Genomic DNA, 19,719 nt, shown 5'->3' on the forward strand with positions numbered 1-19,719 from the left:
CTTCTCATTAGGTCTGCTTCCTCTTTCCAAAGGAGCTCTGGCCATACACCTGTTTCCTCCCCAGATGGTACCTGGGTGCAGGGGGAACTTCCTATCCTGACAGCATCAAGCATGAACTGGGTACTCCACACACTGTCCGCTGGACAAGTGAGGTATTTCTGATTTTGTCTGGAGACTCATGTCTCTCCTCTTCTTATGATGATACTAGTCATTGGATTTAGGGCCCACCCCAAATGCAGGATGATTTTATGTCAAGATCCTTAACTGATTACAGTACCTATTTCTAAATAAGGGCACATTCTGAAGTTCCAGATGAAAGCAAATTTGGGGAAGGGGGTCTATTTAGCCCAATACACACACCATGCTGTCACAACAGTCATGCCAAATCTTTTCTAAGAGGCTCACAGACTCCAGAAGAAGCAGAGAACTTACCCTAAACTTCCCAGAGACCCAGCCATCTGGTTGTTACTGAATCCTCTTCAGGGGTTCTGATTCCACCAGGAGAACAGATCATGCCCATGAAAACTTCACTATCTATTCCATTTCTCCCCCAGCACTGGGGGAGGGTGGCTTCTCTTTTTCCTGAGTTCTCTCTACACTCACAGCAAACATTTTATAATCTGCAAAGGCCCAGCTTGGCTCTCGTTATTTAAGATCTGAGTCTCTTGATAGCCCTTTTCTCTTTCAACAGAGTCTGCTTTCAAGACTAATGCCTGGTTATGGATTTTTTAAAACTAATCTAATTTGAAGTTTAAAAGTGAACCATGATTCCTCTGTCCTACGCTATTCCTACCATCCCTGGAGCCACTGATTAATATGTTTGCAGCTACAGGACAACCAGGAACTGGGGACTTTCAAGAATGAAAGAAAAGGCCCACACCAACCCAAGCAGGACCCAGGCTCACATTAGGCCCAGGTCCACCCCTCTACCCATGGGGCAGACACCCATCAAAGCCTACTCTCTGGCACAGGACCACCCCTTCTGACCAGTAGAATATCGCAAGAGGTCAAGCCTAGTGGCCCAGATCCACCCACACTGGCCTGTGCGGGACCCAGGCTCACAGTGGGCCCAGATCCACCCCTCCACCAACAGGCACCTGCCAGAGCCTAGCCTCCAGCACAGGACCACCTCTTCCGACCAGCAGACTACCACAGGAGCCCAGGCCCCACCCATATCTGACCACACTGACTTGCTCAGAACCCAGGTCCAGGGTAGGTCAAGTTCACCCTTCCCCCACCTGGGGCCTAAGCCTAACCCACTTCCATCTTGGACCCTGCAGTCATCACCACAGCCTTCCCCACACAGTAGCCCCTAACTTTTTGACAATAGACAGAGCCTAGAAGAAGTTGCTTCTCAGAGCAGGCATCCCAAAGAGAGTGTGCAGCCCACCCTTTCAGCTCCATCTCTGTAAGACATTGCTTCCATCTTGGGGCACCTTAACTATTATCTCAAGTTACCTCAGCTATTGCCACCACCATCTTTAGATGCAATAGCATACATTGAGGGACACCAGCAGGGTCTGGAAGCCCAACATCAAGGTGAGGTACAGGCAATCTGCACAGGTACTATAAGAATATAGGGAAGAAACTGTAATATCTCAGATCCACACTGCAAGAAAGGAAGACACATAGACAACATAAAAAAACAAAGAAGGAAAGTGCCCCAAACAAACCAGGACACTATAATAACAGAACCCATAGACAGTGAAGTTGATGAAATATCAGAGAAGGAGTTCAGAAGGTTCATAATTAAAATAATCTGTGATTTAAAGAATGACCTAAATGAGCAAATACAGGCAAAAATTGATCACTCCAACAAAGAGATAAGAGACAAAAACAGGTAGCAAAAGATTACTTCAAGAGATAGACACTGAAAAAAAAACCCAGTCAGAAGTCCTTGAAATAAAGGATACAATAAATCAAATTAAAAACTCAATAGAAAGCATACCAACAGACTAGATCACTTGGAAGGAAGAACATCAGATAATGAAGACAAAGTATACAATCTGGAAAATAAAGTTGATCACACAGTGAAGAAAGTTAGAAACCATAAACAGAACATCCAAAAATTATGGGACAGCATCTAAAGACCAAATCTAAGAGTTATTGGGTAGAGGAAGGCACAAAATTTCCAACCAAAGGAATGCACAATCTCTTCAATGAGATAATATCAGAAAATTTCCCAAGCATGAAGAACGAATTGGAAAACCAAATCCAAGAGGCTTATCAGACACCAAATGCATAAAATTACAATAGATCTACACAAAGACACATTATAATAAAAATGCCTAGCATACAGAATAAGGATAGAATTTTAAAAGCCGCAATAGAGGGGCTGGGGATGTGGCTCAAGCGGTAGCACGCTCGCCTGGCATGCGTGCGGCCCGGGTTCGATCCTCAGCACCACATACAGACAAAGATGTTGTGTCCGCCAAATACTAAAAATAAATATTAAAATTCTCTCTCTCTCTCCCTCTTTCTCACTCTCTCTCACTCTTTCTTTAAAAAAAAAAAAAAAAAAGCCGCAATAGAGAGGAATCAGATCACATATAGGGAGAAACCAATTCATATCTCAGCAGATTTTTCAACCCAGACCCTCAAAGCCAGGAGATCATGGAACAACATATACCAAGCTCTGAAAGAAAATGGATGCCAACCAAGAATCTTATATCCAGCAAAATTAAGCTTTAAATTAGATGATTAAATAAAAACCTTCCATGATAAACAAAAGAATTTACAACTAGAAAGCCTGCATTACAGAACATCCTCAGCAAATATTCCATGAAGAGGAAATGAAAAACAATGATGAAAATCAGCAGAAGGAGGTATTACACTAAAGGAAAATCTAATTAGAAGAGAAACCAAGTCACGTTAAATACCAAAAATAAACAAAAATGGCTGGGAATAAAAATCATGTCTCAATAATAACCCTGAATGTTAATGGCCTAAACTCACCAATCAAAAGAAATAGGCTAGTAGATTGGATTAAAAAAAAAAAAGACCCAATAATATGCTGCCTCCAAGAGACTCGTCTCATAGGAAAAGACATCCACAGACTGAAGGTGAAGGGTTGGGAAAAATCATACCACTCACATGGACTGCAGAAGCAAGCAGGGGTTTCCATATCATATCAAATATCAAATAAAAGTAGACTTCAAACTAAAGTCAATCAAAAAGGATAAAGAAGTACACTACATACAGCTCAAGGGAATTATACACCAACAAGACTTAATAATTATAAATTTATATGCCCCAAACAATGGATCATCTATGTTCATCAAACTCTTCTCAAGTTCAAGAGTCAAATAGACCACAACACAATAATTTTGGGTGACTTTAACACACCTCTTTCATCACTAGATAGATCTTCCAAACAAAAGCTGAACAAAGAAATTATAGAACTAATTAACACAATCAATAACTTAGTCTTAACTGACATATACAGAATGTTTCATCCTTCAACGAGAGAATACACTATCTTCTCAGCAGCACGTGGATCCTTCTCTAAAATAGACCATATACTATGCCACAAAGCAACTCTTAGCAAATATTAAAAAAAGTAGAGATACTACCCTGCATTCTATCAGATCATAATGGAATGAAATTAGAAATCAATGATAAAATGAAAAATAAAATCCACTCCAACACCTGGAGACTAAACAATATGCTGCTGAATGAACAATGGGTTGCAGAAGACATTAAGGAAGAGATTAAAAAATTTTTAGAGGTGAATGAGAACACAGATACAACATATCAAAATCTCTGGGACACTATGAAGGCAGTAAGTACTAATAGGAAAGTTCATTGCATGGAGTTCATTCCTTAAAAGAAGAAAAAGTCAACAAATAAATGACTTAACATTACATCTCAAAGCCCTAGAAAAAGAAGAACAAATCAACACCAAAAGCAGTAAAAGACAGAAATAATTAAATATCAATATAATTGATATTATTAATATCAATAATTAAATAATTAAAATCAGAGATGAAATCAATAAAATTGAAACAATTGAAAAAATTGACAGAACGAAAAGATGGTTCTTTGAAAAAATAGATAAAATTGACAGAACCTTAGCCATGCTAATGAAGAGGAGAGAAAACTCAAATTACTAACACACGTGATGAAAAAGGAAATATCACAACAGACACTACAGAAATACAGAAGATAATAAGAAATTATTTTGAAAACTTGTACTCCAATAATATAGAAAATATCAAAGGCATGGACAAATTTCTAGAGTCATATAATTTGCCCAAATTGAATCAGGATGACATACACAATTTAATCAGATCAATTTCAAGTGATGAAATAGAAGATGTCATCAAAAGTCTATCAACAAAGAAAATCCCAGGACCAGATGGATACACAGTCAAGTTCTACAAAACCTTTATAGGAGAACTAATACCAATACTCTTCAATTTATTTCAGGAAATAGAAAAAGAGAAAGCACTTCCAAACTCATTCTACGAGGCCAATATCACTCTAATTCCAAAACCGGGAAAAGACACATAAAAAAAGAAAACTTCAGACCAATATCTCTAATGAACATAGATGCAAAAATTCTCAATAAAATTCTGGCAAATCTAATACAAAAACATATCATAAAGATTGTGCACCATGATCAAGTGGGATTCATCCCAGGGATGCAAGATTGGTTCAACATATGTCAATCAATAAATGTAATTCATCACATCAATAGACTCAAAGATAAGAATTATATGATCATCTCAATAGATGCAGAAAAAGCATTTGACAGAATACAGCACCCCTTTATGATCAAAACACTAGAAAAATTAGGAATAACAGGAACATATCTCAACATGTCATAAAGGCTATGTATGCTAAGCCCTAGGCCAACATCATTCTAAATGGAGAAAAATTGAAGGCATTCCTTCTAAAAACTGGAACAAGACAGGGATGCCCTCTTTCGCCACTTCTATTTAACATAGTTATTGAAACACTGGCCAGAGCAATTAGACAGATGAAAGAAATTAAAGGGATACACATAGGAAAAGAAGAACTCAAATTGGCACAATTTGCTGATGATATGATTCTATACCTAGAAGACCCTAAAAATTCCACCAGAAAACTTCTAGAACTAGTAAATGAACTCAGCAAAGTAGCAGGATATAAAATCAACACCCATAAACCAAAGACATTTCTGTATATCAGTGACAAATCCTCAGAAAGGGAAATGAGGAAAACTACCCCATTTACAATAACCTCAAAAAATAAAATAAAATAAAATACCTGGGAATCAACTTAACAAAAGAGGTGAAAGACCTATATAATGAAAATTATAGAACTTTAAAGAAAGAAGTCAAAGTACCAAAGTACACCTTAGAAGATGGAAAAATCTACCTTGCTTATGGATAGGCAGAATTAATATTATCAAAATGACCATACTTCCAAAAGCACTATATAGATTTAATGCAATTCCAATCAAAATCCCAATGACATTCCTCATAGAAATAGAAAAAGCAATCATGAAATTCATCTGAAAAAATAAGACACCCAGAATAGCTAAAGCAATCCTTAGCAGTAAGAGTAAAGCAGATGGCATCACTATACCAGACCTTAAACTATACTACAGAGCAATAGTAACAAAAACAGCATGGTATTGGCACCAAAACAGACTGGTAGACTAAAGGTACAGAATAGAGGACACAGAGACTAACCCACATAATTACAATTATCTTATATTAGACAAAGGTGCCAAAAACATTCATTGGAGAAAAAATAGCCTCTTCAACAAATGGTGCTTGGAAAACTGGAAATCCATATGCAACAAAATGAAATTAAACCCTTATCTCTCACCATGCACAAAACTCAGTTCAAAATGGATCAAGGACTTAGGAATAAAACCAGAGACTCTGCATCTAATAGAAGAAAAAGTAGGCCCTAATCTTCATCATGTGGGATTACACCCCAACTTCCTTAATAAGACTCCTTTGGGGGCTGGGGTTATGGCTCAGTGGTAGAGTGCTTGCCTAGCATGCACGAGGCACTGGGTTTGATCCTCAGCACCACATAAATGTAAAATAAAGATATTGTGTCCACCTAAAACTTAAGAATAAATATCTTTTTTAAAAAAGACTCCTTTGGCACAAGAATAAAATCAAGAATCAATAAATGGGATGGACTCAAACTAAAAAAGTTTCCTCTCAGCAAAAAAAAACAATCTGTGAGGTGAATAGAGAGCCTACATCTTGGGAGCAAATCTTTACCCTTCATACATCAGATAGAGCACTAATCTCTAGGGTATAAAAAGAACTCAAAAAGCTAAGCACCAAAAAAAAAAAAAAATAACCCAATCAATAAACGGACCAAGGACCTGAACACACATTTCTCAAAAGATGATATACAATCAATCAACAAATATATGAAAAAGTGTTCATAATCACTAGCAATCAGAGAAATGCAAATCCAAACCACTCTAATATTTCATCTCATTCCAGTCAGAATGGCAGCTATTATGAACACAAACAACAATAAGTGTTGGCAAGGATGTGGGGGAAAAGGTACACTCATACAATGCTGGTGGAACTGCAAATTGGTGCAGCCAATATGGAAAGCAATTTGGAGATTTCTTGGAAAATTGGGAATGGAACCACCATTTGACCTAGCTATCCCTCTCCTCGCTCTATACCCAAAGGACTTAAAAACAACATACTACAGGGACACAACCACATCAGTGTTTATAGCAGCACAATTCATAATAGCTAAACTGTGGAACCACACTAGACGCCCTTCATTGGATGAATGGATTTTTTAAAATGTGGCATATATACACAATGGAATATACTCAGCAATAAAAGAGAATAAAATCATGGTATTTGCAGGATAATGGATGCAGGTGGAGAAGATAATGCTAAGTGAAGTTAGCCAATCCCAAAAAATCAAATGCTGAATGTTTTCTCTGATATAAGGAGACCAATTCATAGTGGGGTAGGGCGAGGGAGCATGGGAGGAATAGACAAACTCTTTATAGGGCAGAGAGGTTGAAGGGGAAGGCAGGGGATATGGGGTCAGAAATGATGGTGGAATGTGAAGGTCATTATTATCCAAAGTACATGTATGAAAATATGAATTGGTGTGAATATACTTTGTATACAACCAGAGATATGAAAAATTATGCTCTATATGTGTAATAAAATTGTAATACATTCCACTATCATACATAAATTAAAAATTAATTTTAAAAAATGAATGAAAGAAACGTGTCATGGTTTAACATTACCAGTATACTCCCTGGCACATCAGCTGTGAGGTCTATGGAAGCATGTATGTGGTACATGTGGTCCTCTGAAGGGGCTGTGTCCTATCTTTAATCACATCATGCCTGGCTGATGTGGAGACTGATGTCAGCAGATGTAACTGTATCATTTCCTTATATACTATGTTGAATGACTGTGGGTGTCTAGAAGGCTTCATGCTAGAGATCTTGAAAAACAAGTGTGTAGGATTTTGATCAAGGGAAGTAGGCAGGAAAGGCCATAAGTAAAGGGCAAAGACTGGAGGTGCCAAAGAGATTGTTATCTCAGAACTGGTGAATCCTGCATGACTGGGATAGTGGGAGAAGCAACTTCCACTATGGAAAGGTAAGCTGGGGCAATCACTGATGTGCTTGGGTGACATGCTGCAGAGGTGGGTTTTCAATGGGAAAGAAATGGAGAGAGGCCATACAGGCTGGAAATAGAATGTGCTTTGAGAGTCATTCATATGAATTCATGTTTTATTAATCTGTAACCCAGAGGAAACCAGCATGCCTGGGGGACCCTTCCCGGTCCTTTGGAGACTGATGTCAGCAGATGTAACTGTATCATTTCCATTCTTAAATATGCCCTCTTGTTCCTATCCTCATGGACTTCAAGCTGGGCCAACTCACTGTGGCATTTTTGAGATTCCCATGTTTTTACTTATACTAAGCCTAGGGAAAATGCCATACAGTCAACTAGGCCACAAACTAGGAATAGTTCAAAGAAACAAACTATTTCACAAACAAGAAATGCTTCATTTTTTTCAAAATGGTTAAAGTGAATCAAAATGCTGAATCATGAGGCCGAAAAAAAAATATATCAAATGACAGATACATTTGTTCATCAAATTTCAAGTTTTGCTATCCTGATAACTGCAAATGTGGATATTTTTGCCAGTCTTTGTTCCATGACAAAAAGAATCAGCTTCCCAAAAAGGAAGGTTTTTACATCAGCACTTTTTCTCTGCCTTTTAATGAAACATTGTCTATTCCAGCAAAAAGGATTTGTGATGGAACCAGTTTTTCTTCCTGGTCCCCCAAACAAAGACCTAAATCCACTTTGTTCAAAATCAAGAAATACCTTTCTATCTTAAATACCATCAGGCATCATATTATCTCTGAGTGTCCCATTATTCTACAGATGTTCAAAGACAAGTCAGACCTGCATTGTTTATGAGTATTGTGTACCTCTACACAATAAAACTTGAGGTTTTTTTTTCTAATGTCTTTACTCTATATATTACAGCTTTCTTTCAAAGAGGAGAATCGAACAAAAATGAAACTGGAAAATTATAATAGAATAGCTTTTATGACATTACTAACTGGTAATATCTGAAATAATAATGTATGAAAATATCCTTTTTAAAAATTATCTACAAAGTTCTCAAAGAACTGTGTAGCCAGTGGAATTTTTTCCTGGAAAAGTGTTGTAAATGAGGCTGATACAATTGTGAGTAAGTTGGGGAACCCAGCAAGTATGGTCTGAAATCATCAGAAATTTCCAACAATGAATTGAACAGTTGAAAGTTGAAGTTCAACCCACTGACCCTGGTATGCAATTCAGATTTTATCCCTCGTTATTCCATAAATCAGCCAAAATGCTTCACTTTCTAGCTGATATTTCCACCCTTGATCTGGGACTCATGCTATCCCCTCACCTCATATTCCCACAAAAGCATACATCCATCAATTGCTCCTTGGCACACACTCCCAATATTTTGAAACTCACATCAAGTCTTGCCTCCATAAAGCCTTCTGCAGTCACTGGTAATTCTGTCCAATGCTAGAATGGTCTCTCCATCCTCTGAGTTCTTACAGCACTTTGTGTCCCTGCAAAAGGTAAGTAAATAATATGAAAGGCCAGTGGAGGGCTCAAGGAACCCAGCCTCAAGTGATCCAGAGCAATTTATTTAAAGTGGACTGTTTTAAAAACACAAGTGAGTTTTCAATTCTCCTTAATCTATTTATGGAGACCACTAATGGCCCAGCACATAGTATGTACCCCAGCTACACATCAGCTGGAGTCACATAGCTGAGCAACAGAGAAGACTCAATAAAGATATCCGAAGTAACAACTAAAAGTGAATAAAGTCAAATTCTTCTCCCACTATTGCTAAGAAAAGTTTAGGTGCATGGTGCCTCTAACCCTCTAAGCTTGTAGACCTGACCATCTCAGTATGAGATTCAGTCTCCTTAGAAGGCATATGGAACACTTCTGATTCCTGAGCCTGTCATTTGGAGTCCCCTATCCTGACCTCAACTGGTTTCCCAAAATCCTTTTTTCAGACACACACTCCCACTCTCCAAGAGGAATTCAGGTGAATTCCACCTTATTACATATTTCCATAAGAAGGAAATTCTGTGATGATTCAACCAGGTGAGATGTGTTCATTATTTTAGATTAAAAATTAGTTGATTGTTACCTCATAGAGTAATAAATACATCTTCTGCTCTTATATACCTTTGTGTAACCTGCTTGACACAGATAAACCCTATGAAATAAAAAGCCAGTCACATCTGTCTCTACACATAATAAGAAAGTGTTTCCTCTAAAACTTTGTTAACATACGAACATCTTTAAGTCCTGACTATGTGTGGCTACCTCTGAATTATAAATAGCAGTAAAAAGAAATAAATAAACCCAGGAACTGGGGAAACATAAGAGAAGATAGCTGGAAGAAACATCTAGAGAAGACAGAGGATGTCTCAAGCCCTCCGCATATTAAAGCCAAACAGCTGAATTGTGTGTTAACTTTGTGAATGAAAAAGCAAAGATCATTTGGAGGAAAACCACTTTCCCTAGTCCCACAGCCCTTCTCCCCAATTTATTTCATCATTACTCATTCCAATATGGTGCAAGCCCACCTGTCTTCTCTGTGGATAAATGTTTAATGTTGAAGCCTCACATGCTCAGTCTGATTTCAGAGGTGTGAAAAAGCATCCAGGACATGCACTCCAGCTTCCTCTTCTCAGGTGCCCAGAGTCCTCCTCATCCTATTGTAATTTGGACACTAGCAGTCTGTCTCTCAAATTCTAAGCTTATTATGAGTGACTTAAATGTCATTCCTGAAAATCCTTAGCAAAGCAGATGAGTTAAAAATGACCTTAACAAATCATCTTCCAAGAAAAGAAAAATGATGCCTGTCACCTTTAAAAAGGCAACTAGTCAATAACAAATAATGAGTATGTAAGAATGACAATTCTTTTTTCCCACATGACACTAACTATATGCAGTAGCACAGTTTTCAAAAGAGTAGTACAATTTACTTTAGTACAGTTTACTTTTCTTAAAGGAAACATGTGAGGAGGTAACCAAATGCATGGAGCTCTTCACATTAGGAGCAATCAGTAATTTGTTATATATTATTTATTTGTACCAGTCAGTCAAGATGCACAGATTAACTAGCAGATAATAGAGACCTGTGAAATGGGGACAGAAAAGTAAAGGGTTTTGAAAAGAAGGGCTGAAGGGAATAGAATTGGAGTGATGATTTCTGATCCTTTCCCTACAATGCCTTTTTAAAATAAACTTTAGGGTTCTAGTTAATGATGGCAGCTTAAAGACACTCAGCCTTTGTTATCTTGGTGAACCCCACAAAAACCATAAAGAGAACAGGACAAAGACAGAAGCAACATGGTAAGAGAAACTGGAAAGCAGATGGATGAGCAGATGGATAACTGACTTATAAACCCTAAGAGAGAGAGAGAGAAGGTGTGGCTCAGTGGGAGAGCACTAGCCTAACATGTATGAGGTCCTAGGTTCAATCCCCAACTCTGAAGAGGAAAAAAAGAAACATTCCAACCCAGCTCCAGGTACCTTTGGGAGTGGGTGAGTGTGGGGTGACAGAAAGGCTATTTAAGATGCAATTAAGCTTTATTCTGACCAAGAGTAGGGATGACATATTGAAAACATGAGCAGAGCATGTGAAGATTTCCAGACTGATTTTGAGACCTTCCCTACCTCCTCTGCCACCCCAGGCCTATTTCCACTCATTTCCTAGACACTGTCCAGACTTTTTCCCTCTAGACAGGACACTAGAGGCATCTTCCCTTTAGAATTCTGGTCCCAGTGAAAAACATCCTCAAGATACTTATGTCAAAAGAAATGCTCCAGCCAGATCACTCTAGTTAAGCCCACATTTGACAGGCCTCACCCAGTCATTAACTTTGAAGCAATCCCACTCCCAAATATACACAAAGGGCCTAGAATGGGGTATTCAAGAAAAACTTCTAAGATGAAAGACAGAGGCCAAAACAAATAAGCAGAAAACAGCAACCTGGAGGAGACAGAGCTTATGAAAAGAGAAAAAGGAATTTAAAAACAAACAAAAAAACACCCTATGTTCTTAGAAATTAAAAGTATGATGACAAAATTGAAATCCCAAGGGTAAGAAGTTAATAGTGTAGAACTTTTTCAGAAATAGAGCCAAGGCAAAGAGATAGAAAACTGGCAAAGGAAAAAAGATATGAAAACAAAAACAGAACCCTTCAGGAAGTCTAATATCTGAACAAAAGGATTTTGAATAAACCATTCATTGTTCTCTACTCAATATATGGAAAAGAAGAAATCAGCCAAGAACTCATTGAGATTTCCCAGGGTGAAAGAAAAGAATTTCCAGTTGAAAGGCCCACTGAGATCCCAGGACAACAGATGACAAAGAGGAATATGTACTGTGGAATTTTTCACAATTAGGAAGAAAAAATTCTACAAGTTTTCAGAAAAAGAAAAAAGAGAGTAACAGAGTTTCAACAAAAGTATAAAGAATCAGAAAGACTTTGGGTTTCTCAATAGCAACACTGAAAATGATGCAGGTAAAATGTTTTTCAATCCAAACTTTATACAGTCAAATTATAATTTAGTGTGTGGGTAGAATAAAGCATTTTTACACACATAAGATCTCAAAACACTTCCTGTGCTAACTTTCTCAGGAAAGTACGAGATATTAGAGGATGTGCCCCACCAAAGTGTGAGAATCAACAAAGAAAAGGACATTGGATCCAGGAAATGGGTAATCAAACCCAGAAGAGAGGCAAAGGGAATTTCTGGGATGATAGTGAAGGAGGCCCTTACGATAGTTGTTATTGTTTGGATCTAGAATGTTCCCCAAAGGTTCCTGTGTTAAAGAATTGGTCCCCATGGTGGCACTATTGGGAGGTGGTGGGATTTTTAAGAAGTGAGGTCTACAATAGAAGACACAGAGACAAACCCACATAAATATAGTTATCTGATACTAGACAAAGATGCCAAAAAATATATGTTGGGGGGGGAAAACAACCTTTTTAACAAATGGTGCTGTGAAAACTGGAAATCCTATGTAGAAGAATGAAATTTAATCCCTATCTTTTACCCTGTACAAAAGTCAACTCGAGGGGCTGGGGTTGTGGCTCAGTGGTAGAACCCAGCATGTGCGAGGCACTGGGTTCCATTCTCAGCACCACATAAAAATAAATAAATAAAATAAAGACCCATTGGCCACTAAAAATATATATTTAAAAAAAAAAGTCAACTTGAAGCGGATCAAAGACTTAGGAATTAGACTAGAAACCCATAAAACTGCTACAAGAAAATGTAGGCCCAACCCTCAAATATGTTAGCTAGGAACTGAATTCTTAAGAAGACTCCTAACACACAAGAAATAAAACTAAAAATCAATAAGTGGATGGCATCAAATTAAAATTCTTCGGCACAGCAAAGGACATAAGATCTGAAGAGAGAGCCAACAGAATGGGAGATAATATTTGCCACCTGGTCCTCACATAGGGCATTTATATCCAGAATATACAAAGAACTGTAAAAACTTCACACCAAAAATACAAATAACTCAATCAATAAATGGACAAAAGAACTAAACAGACACTTCTTAAAAGAAAAAATACAGGGCTGGGGATGTGGCTCAAGCGGTAGCATGCTCGCCTGGCGTTCGTGGACTGCTGGGTTCAATCCTCAACACCACATAAAAAAATAAAATAAAGATATTGTGTCCACCTAAAACTAAAAAATAAATATTTTTTAAAAAGAAGAAATACAAATGGCCAACAAATATATTTAAAAATGTTCAATATTTCCAGCAATTAGGGTAATGCAAATTAAAACCACGTCTCATTCCAGTAAGAATGGCAATTATCAAAAATACAAATAACAATAAATGTTGGTGAGAATGTGAGGAAACAGGCACACCATACATTGCTGGTGGGACTGCAAATTCCTAAAGAAAAAAAAAAGTAAACTGTAAATGGATTGATGAGGGATCAGTGAAATTGGAGGGAGGGAAGCAGTGGATGGGAATGGGAGGAATTGCTGAATACTGAATTAGAGTGGATTGGATTCCATGCTTTTGTGATTATGTCAAGGTATATCCTGATATTGTATCCTAATAATAAGAAGAAGAGGAGGAGGAGGAGGAGGAGGAGGAGGAGGAGGGAGGAGAAGAAGAGGTCTAGTATGAGGTCTTTAGGTCACTTCGGGAGTGTGCCCTTGAAGGGGAAGGTGGGACCCCAGCCCCTTTCTCTTCTCTCTTTTTTCACATCCCAGCCATGAGGTGAGCAGTTCTGCTCCTCCATGCACTCCCACCAGACTAGAGGCACAAAGGCAATGGGGTCTACTCAATGAAGGATTGGAATCTCTAAAACCATGAATCAAATAAATCTTTTTATAAATTGATTGTATCAGGTATTGCTTACAATAATGGAAAGTTGACTAAACACAATGAATGGCTTATAATCATCCCAGTGTGAAACAGGTCATGAGATTCTAGAATCAGCAAAACAGTCAATTTGATTGTCTTAAGCACTTAGGTACTAAGCAGATTTATACACTAGGAACAGGTTGGGGGAATGTTGATTAAAAAAAAAAAACTAAACAAAACAACCAAATAGAAAAGGTAAATAAAGTAATCATAGTATACTACATGGTTTGGTTGTGAATAGCATTATTTAAGTCTTAAGAATGTTTTTACTGAATATTGATATAATCAAGTGTTAGAGGTAATATGTAAATAAAACTAAATTCCTCTCTTCCTTAGTGGAAAATATGCAGATTATTTCTAACACCAAAACATCAATAAAGATAAGCATGCTGTTTAGAGACATGGAGGTAACTAACAAAGGATTTTAAGAAATTTATTTGCAAACAGCAGGAAATGTGGAGAAGTTGGGAGTGGAAGGAAAACCCCTATCAAGTTTTTCATTCTTACTATTGATTCCTTAAACTATGTGCATATTTAATTTTGTTTTTACAAAACTATTTTTTTAAATAAAAAGGAATGTTATCAATACCTCCCCGTGTATTTACTTGTACTGAAAAAGAATTTAATAAAAGCTTTTATCTATAATATATTTTAAAATACCCTTGAACTTCATTAATCAGAGTGGCATTTATATACCATGAAAAAATAGATTACCATGTAAGCACAAAACATGTAATGGATTCATTCACAGATGGTGCTTAGTGCATGTTTAAATTTGCTTACGCCACAGGCTTTAATAGTTAAAACTTAACCTCGCTAAGCCTCAGTTTCCCATATATGGTGTCAAGAGTAGGCATGGTTGTTCATTTTCTCTTTGGATTCCAAGATTTCCATCTATTTTTTTAATGTTTTTTAGTTGTAGGTAGACACAATATCTTTATTTTATTTATTTGTTTTTTATGTAATGCTGAGAATCGAACCTGGTGCCTTGCATGTGTTCAGCAAGCACTCTACCACTAAGCCACAACCTCAGCCCAAGATCCATCTTTTTAATAAAGTCCCTTTTATATGTGCTGGTCTGACTAGGTGTCTAACATACCCTAATGAAAACAGGTATACTACACAAAGGTGCACAGTTGCACAACTGGTAAATCATAGACAAGATTTGAAACTAGTCCAAGGACATTCCATTTTGCTTTAAACAGATCTTCATAATTTTGCCTCAGCAACTCTTTAAATAACTTAATATATTAAAATAGCTCTGTCTTTAGGAATGCCTTGTCTCATCAAGTATAAAATACTCTTACTTTGACAGTGAAGCTATTTAATAGATTTGGATTTGCAAAGCCTATAGGTGAAATGTTACTTATTGTCTAGTGACTGGAAGAAGCAGTTCCTTTGGTTATGGCCACAGGGACCCACCAAACTGGGTTTTCCCCAACCATGAATACCCAAAGAGACTAAACTAGCACATGGTCTTAGTATACATGCTTTTAATAAACAAAAATACCATTAAAATATTCCAAAATAAATGAACCAAACATATATTTCTCAAAAGAATACAAGTAGCCAATGAACATAAGAAAAATTTTTTCATTGTATTTAGCAATTAGGAAATGGAAGTCAAAACTACTGAGATTTCATCTCAAACTGTCAGAATGGCAGTCAACATGAATAAAACACTAATAAATAATGAAGAGGATGGGGCTGGGGATGTGGCTGAAGGGATAGCGCGCTCGCCTGGCATGCTTTCTGCCCGGGTTCGATTCTCAGCACCACATACAAACAAAGATGTCGTGTCTGCCGAAAACTAAAAAGAAATAATAATAATAATAAATAAATATTTAAAAATAAATAAATAATGAAGAGGATTTGGGGGGAAAGGATCATTTTTAGATTCTTGGTGGGGTTGAAAATTAGTATTACCACTATGGAAATCTGTATGGAGATTCTTCAAAACACTAGGAATAGAACCATCATTTGATCTAGCTATACCATTTCTCAGTATTTAGCCCAAAGAATTGAAGTTATCATACCACAGAAATACATAGATATTCATGTTTATAGCAGCCCAACTGAAATAGCCAAATGATGGAACCAGTCTAAGTGTCTATTAATGAATGAATGGATAAAGAAAACATTATACACACACACACACACACACACACACACACACACACACACACAATGGAGTTTTAATAAGCCAAAAAGAAGAATGAAGTTATGTCATTTATAGGAAAATGGATGGAACTTGAGAGCATTATTGTCATGGTTTAGATATGAGGTGACCTCAAAAGTTCATATGTGAGGCAATACAGGAATGTTCCAAGGTGAAATAACCAGATTATAAGAGTCATAACTTAATCCAGTAATTAATCCATTTGATGGGTTGATAATTTGACTGGATTAGTGGGTGGTAACTGTAAGCAGGTAGGGAGTGGCTGGAGGAAGTAGGTCCCTGGCTTCTTGTACTCAAACTCTCTCTGCTTCCTGGCTGTCATGAATTGGGCAGCTTCCCTCTGCCAGGCCTTTCCACCATGATGTTTTACCTCACCTCAGGTCCAGAGCTATGGAGTTGGTCAATCACAGACTGAATCTCTGAAACTATGAGGCAAGATAAACTTTTCCTCCTCAAAGTTGTTCTTGTCAGATCTTTTGGTCACAGCTACAAAGAGCTAGCACAATTATGTTAAGCAAAATAAGCCAAACTTAGAAAGTCAAGGGTCATATGTTTTCTCTCATATGTAGAAGCTAGAGAGAAAATGGGAAAGAAAGGGGGAAAGGAGATCTCATGAAAATCAAAGGGAGACCAGTGGAGTAGAGAAAAGGGACCAGAGAGAAAGAAGAGGGGAGAGAAAGAGGAATAATACTAATATTATTAGGGAATAATACTGATTATATTGTTATATTGTTTGCATGTATGAATATGTGACAAAGAATTCCACTATTATGGATAACTATAATGCATTAGTATAAAATATGGAAAACAAACATTGTTAAATAAATCAGAAGCACCAGCAAAAGCTACTATTGTATACATGCATATGTGCTTACAGGGAGGAAAAAAATTCCAACTATACTGGTAAACTTCCTTCAATTTCTTGGGTTTTGTGTCTGTAATATTTGCAACTTTCTAAACTCTTTGAATAAAGAAAAACAAGTAACTTCTGCCCATGAGCAGGAGGGAACACATATAAGAATGATTATCTAAGCCCTAACTGTAATTGTTTTTAAAAATGGAAGTAATCAGCTGGGTGTGGTGGCACATGCCTGTAATCCCAGTAGCTCAGGAGGCTGAGGCAGGAGGATTGCAAGTTCAAAGCCAGCCTCAGCAATAAAAAGAAGCTAAGCAATGCAGTGAGACCCTGTCTCTAAATAAAATACAAAATAGGGTTAGGGATGTAGCTCATTGGTTGAGTACTCCTGAGTTCAATCCCTGGTATCCCCCCCCCCCCAAAAAAATGGAAGCAAGCAAATGTCCATCCATGTCAGAATGAATAAATAAACACACTGCAGGATATTCACACAATCTAATACCATATGATAATGAAAATGAATTAGAGTGATACATAATAGTGTGGATGAATCTCAGGTTCAAATATTTGAGTGAAAAATGCAAGTTGCAGAAAACTCAAACAGTATGATTTCATTTGCATACAGTCCAAAGCCATGCAAAACCCAGCAATGTATTGTTTTTAGAATATAGGAAACAATGGAAAGATACTTTAGAAAGGAAGTGAAGAATAAATGGAAAATTCAGGAGAAAGGTTATATATAAGAAGGGAAGAAAACGGACTCCAGAAAGAAACAAGGGACCCAAAGGTAATGCTAAATGCAGGTGTTCCCTCCAACAGAATTCTCCACACATCACATATATTTTATGAATATTCTTTATGAATGTCTAATCAAAACAATTTAATGAGATGATGACTAAGTAAAACACTCAAATTGGTGGCTGGCATATATTAGGTGCCTATTCTTCTAATTCTTGCTTCACTATAAATATTTTAAAACAAATCTGAACAATAGTAAATAGTGGTTTTCTTTCAACTCCAACAATTGCTGGCAGATTGAAGAATGCCACAGGATTGGATTCCGAGTCTGTTCAAAGTGAAGAACTTCCAAGGCCCCTCTACTCCTGGTTCCCAAACTTACAATACCCCATCATCAAGGTCATTTATACCAAGTCAGCTAAAAATAGACGTCTGGAGGTGTTTTGTTCTTTCCTCCCTCTTGAATTCTACCTCTATGGTTCTCTTTTTGAATGAAAAATAATCCTTCTGTGAAAACCATGAGTGAAGCCAAAGTCCTATGCTGGAAGAAATAAAAATCGAGGAACAATGGAGACCTGCAAAGTAGTATACTCTGTCCACTTTGGGTGTCCTGCATCACTACCTGATATATAACAGGCAGAAAAGGAGTAAAGATAATGATTTGCTCAAACTGCTCTTGGAGTACATTTTGGACCTAATATTATAAAGCCCTAATATTATAAAACATCTGTTACACAAAAGAGCCCCAAACCAAGGAGAGTTGCAGGCAATGTTGACATTTTAGAAATGGAGGCTCTGACATTGGTCTTCTGTCTCCAGTTTTGCTTTTTCTCTTTCCATAACCATGAAGCGGCTTGGAAAACAAACAAACAAACATACAAGGTTTTATTATTTCATCCAAACAGACTTCAGAGAAGTGGCATCCAGACAATTGAATTTTTAAGCTAATTAAAATGATGGGGAAGGAAGAAAACAAAACAAAACAGAAAGACAGGCAAAGATAGTTTTTGCTGGCTTTGGAAGGTAGTAACAAGAGAGAAAAGGAAAATGAGCTCACCCGACCTTTGCAGTGTGGGAGAGGCAAATGATAAACAACAGGGTCCATTCATTGCTCAATCATTAAGCATCTACTGTGTGCCAGGCTCTGTGCTAGGGAAAACAAACATAGTCCCTGTCTCTGTGAAGAATACTGCTGAGCAGGAAAAAGCAAGAAGCAAATTGGTACTACCTTGCGTGAAGAGGAAGCAGGGTCTGCCGGGGCACACACAACCCCCAGGCCGGCAGCGTTCAGAAAAGTCTTCCCAGAGAAGTAACATCTAGTCCCAAACTCTAAAGAGAGGTAAGAATTAGCCTGATTCTGCCAGCTGAGGCAGGGGAATATGATGTAGGGGCAGAAAGTCCCAATCTAGAGAATGGCAGATTTGGAGGCTCATTAAACAGGAAGACACCTAGATCAGAAGGCCGGGACAAAGAATGCAAGGAGGGCAATTGGTGCCGAGTTCATGTGCTCCATAGTTCTACAAGACAAATCCAGAAAATGCACAGCCTTCTACCTTCAGAGCCCAATTCAGAATTCATCCACCCCATCTGTGTTTCCCATGGTGTTTTGCACTCTTGCATAATTCAGGTGCAGCTATCACAAGGGCTAAAAGGTCTGGTTATGACAGGACAGAGATTCAAGGTACACAGACAATAAAAACAGAAACCGTAATTGTAAGATTTTTTTACAAGAAAAAAAAAATCAGAGATAGACATATCCACATACTCAGATCTACTATTCCTACAAATACAGGGGCCCCAAGCATTGCAAAAATCTATTTTGGGAAACAATGACCCGTTTTATTGCCTGCCTGTTATTGAGAAAAGCTTTGAAAAAGTGAGTCAGCTAGGCTTTTTAGATTTCCATATCTCCTCACACAAAGCATTAGAGTTGTTTATAATAAGCGACTGAAGAGAACTAAGAGAGGTGGCCAATGTCTGCTTCCTACTTATTTAGTCCTGC

General features: G+C 37.5%; 1 long non-coding RNA gene across 5 annotated transcripts in view; it reads right to left on the reverse strand.

Moving 5' to 3' along the window:
* Window positions 1-19,719, reverse strand: part of LOC143379192 (uncharacterized) — a 134,623-nt gene that overhangs the window by 16,998 nt on the left and 97,906 nt on the right. For all 5 annotated transcript variants that reach the window (XR_013088438.1, XR_013088436.1, XR_013088435.1 and 2 more), the window contains one exon: window positions 8,988-9,088. This is a non-coding gene — a long non-coding RNA (uncharacterized LOC143379192). The remainder of the gene's footprint in view (window positions 1-8,987; window positions 9,089-19,719) is intronic.

Source organism: Callospermophilus lateralis, chromosome 13, assembly GCF_048772815.1.
Source record: "Callospermophilus lateralis isolate mCalLat2 chromosome 13, mCalLat2.hap1, whole genome shotgun sequence".
Classification (NCBI taxonomy): domain Eukaryota; kingdom Metazoa; phylum Chordata; class Mammalia; order Rodentia; family Sciuridae; genus Callospermophilus; species Callospermophilus lateralis.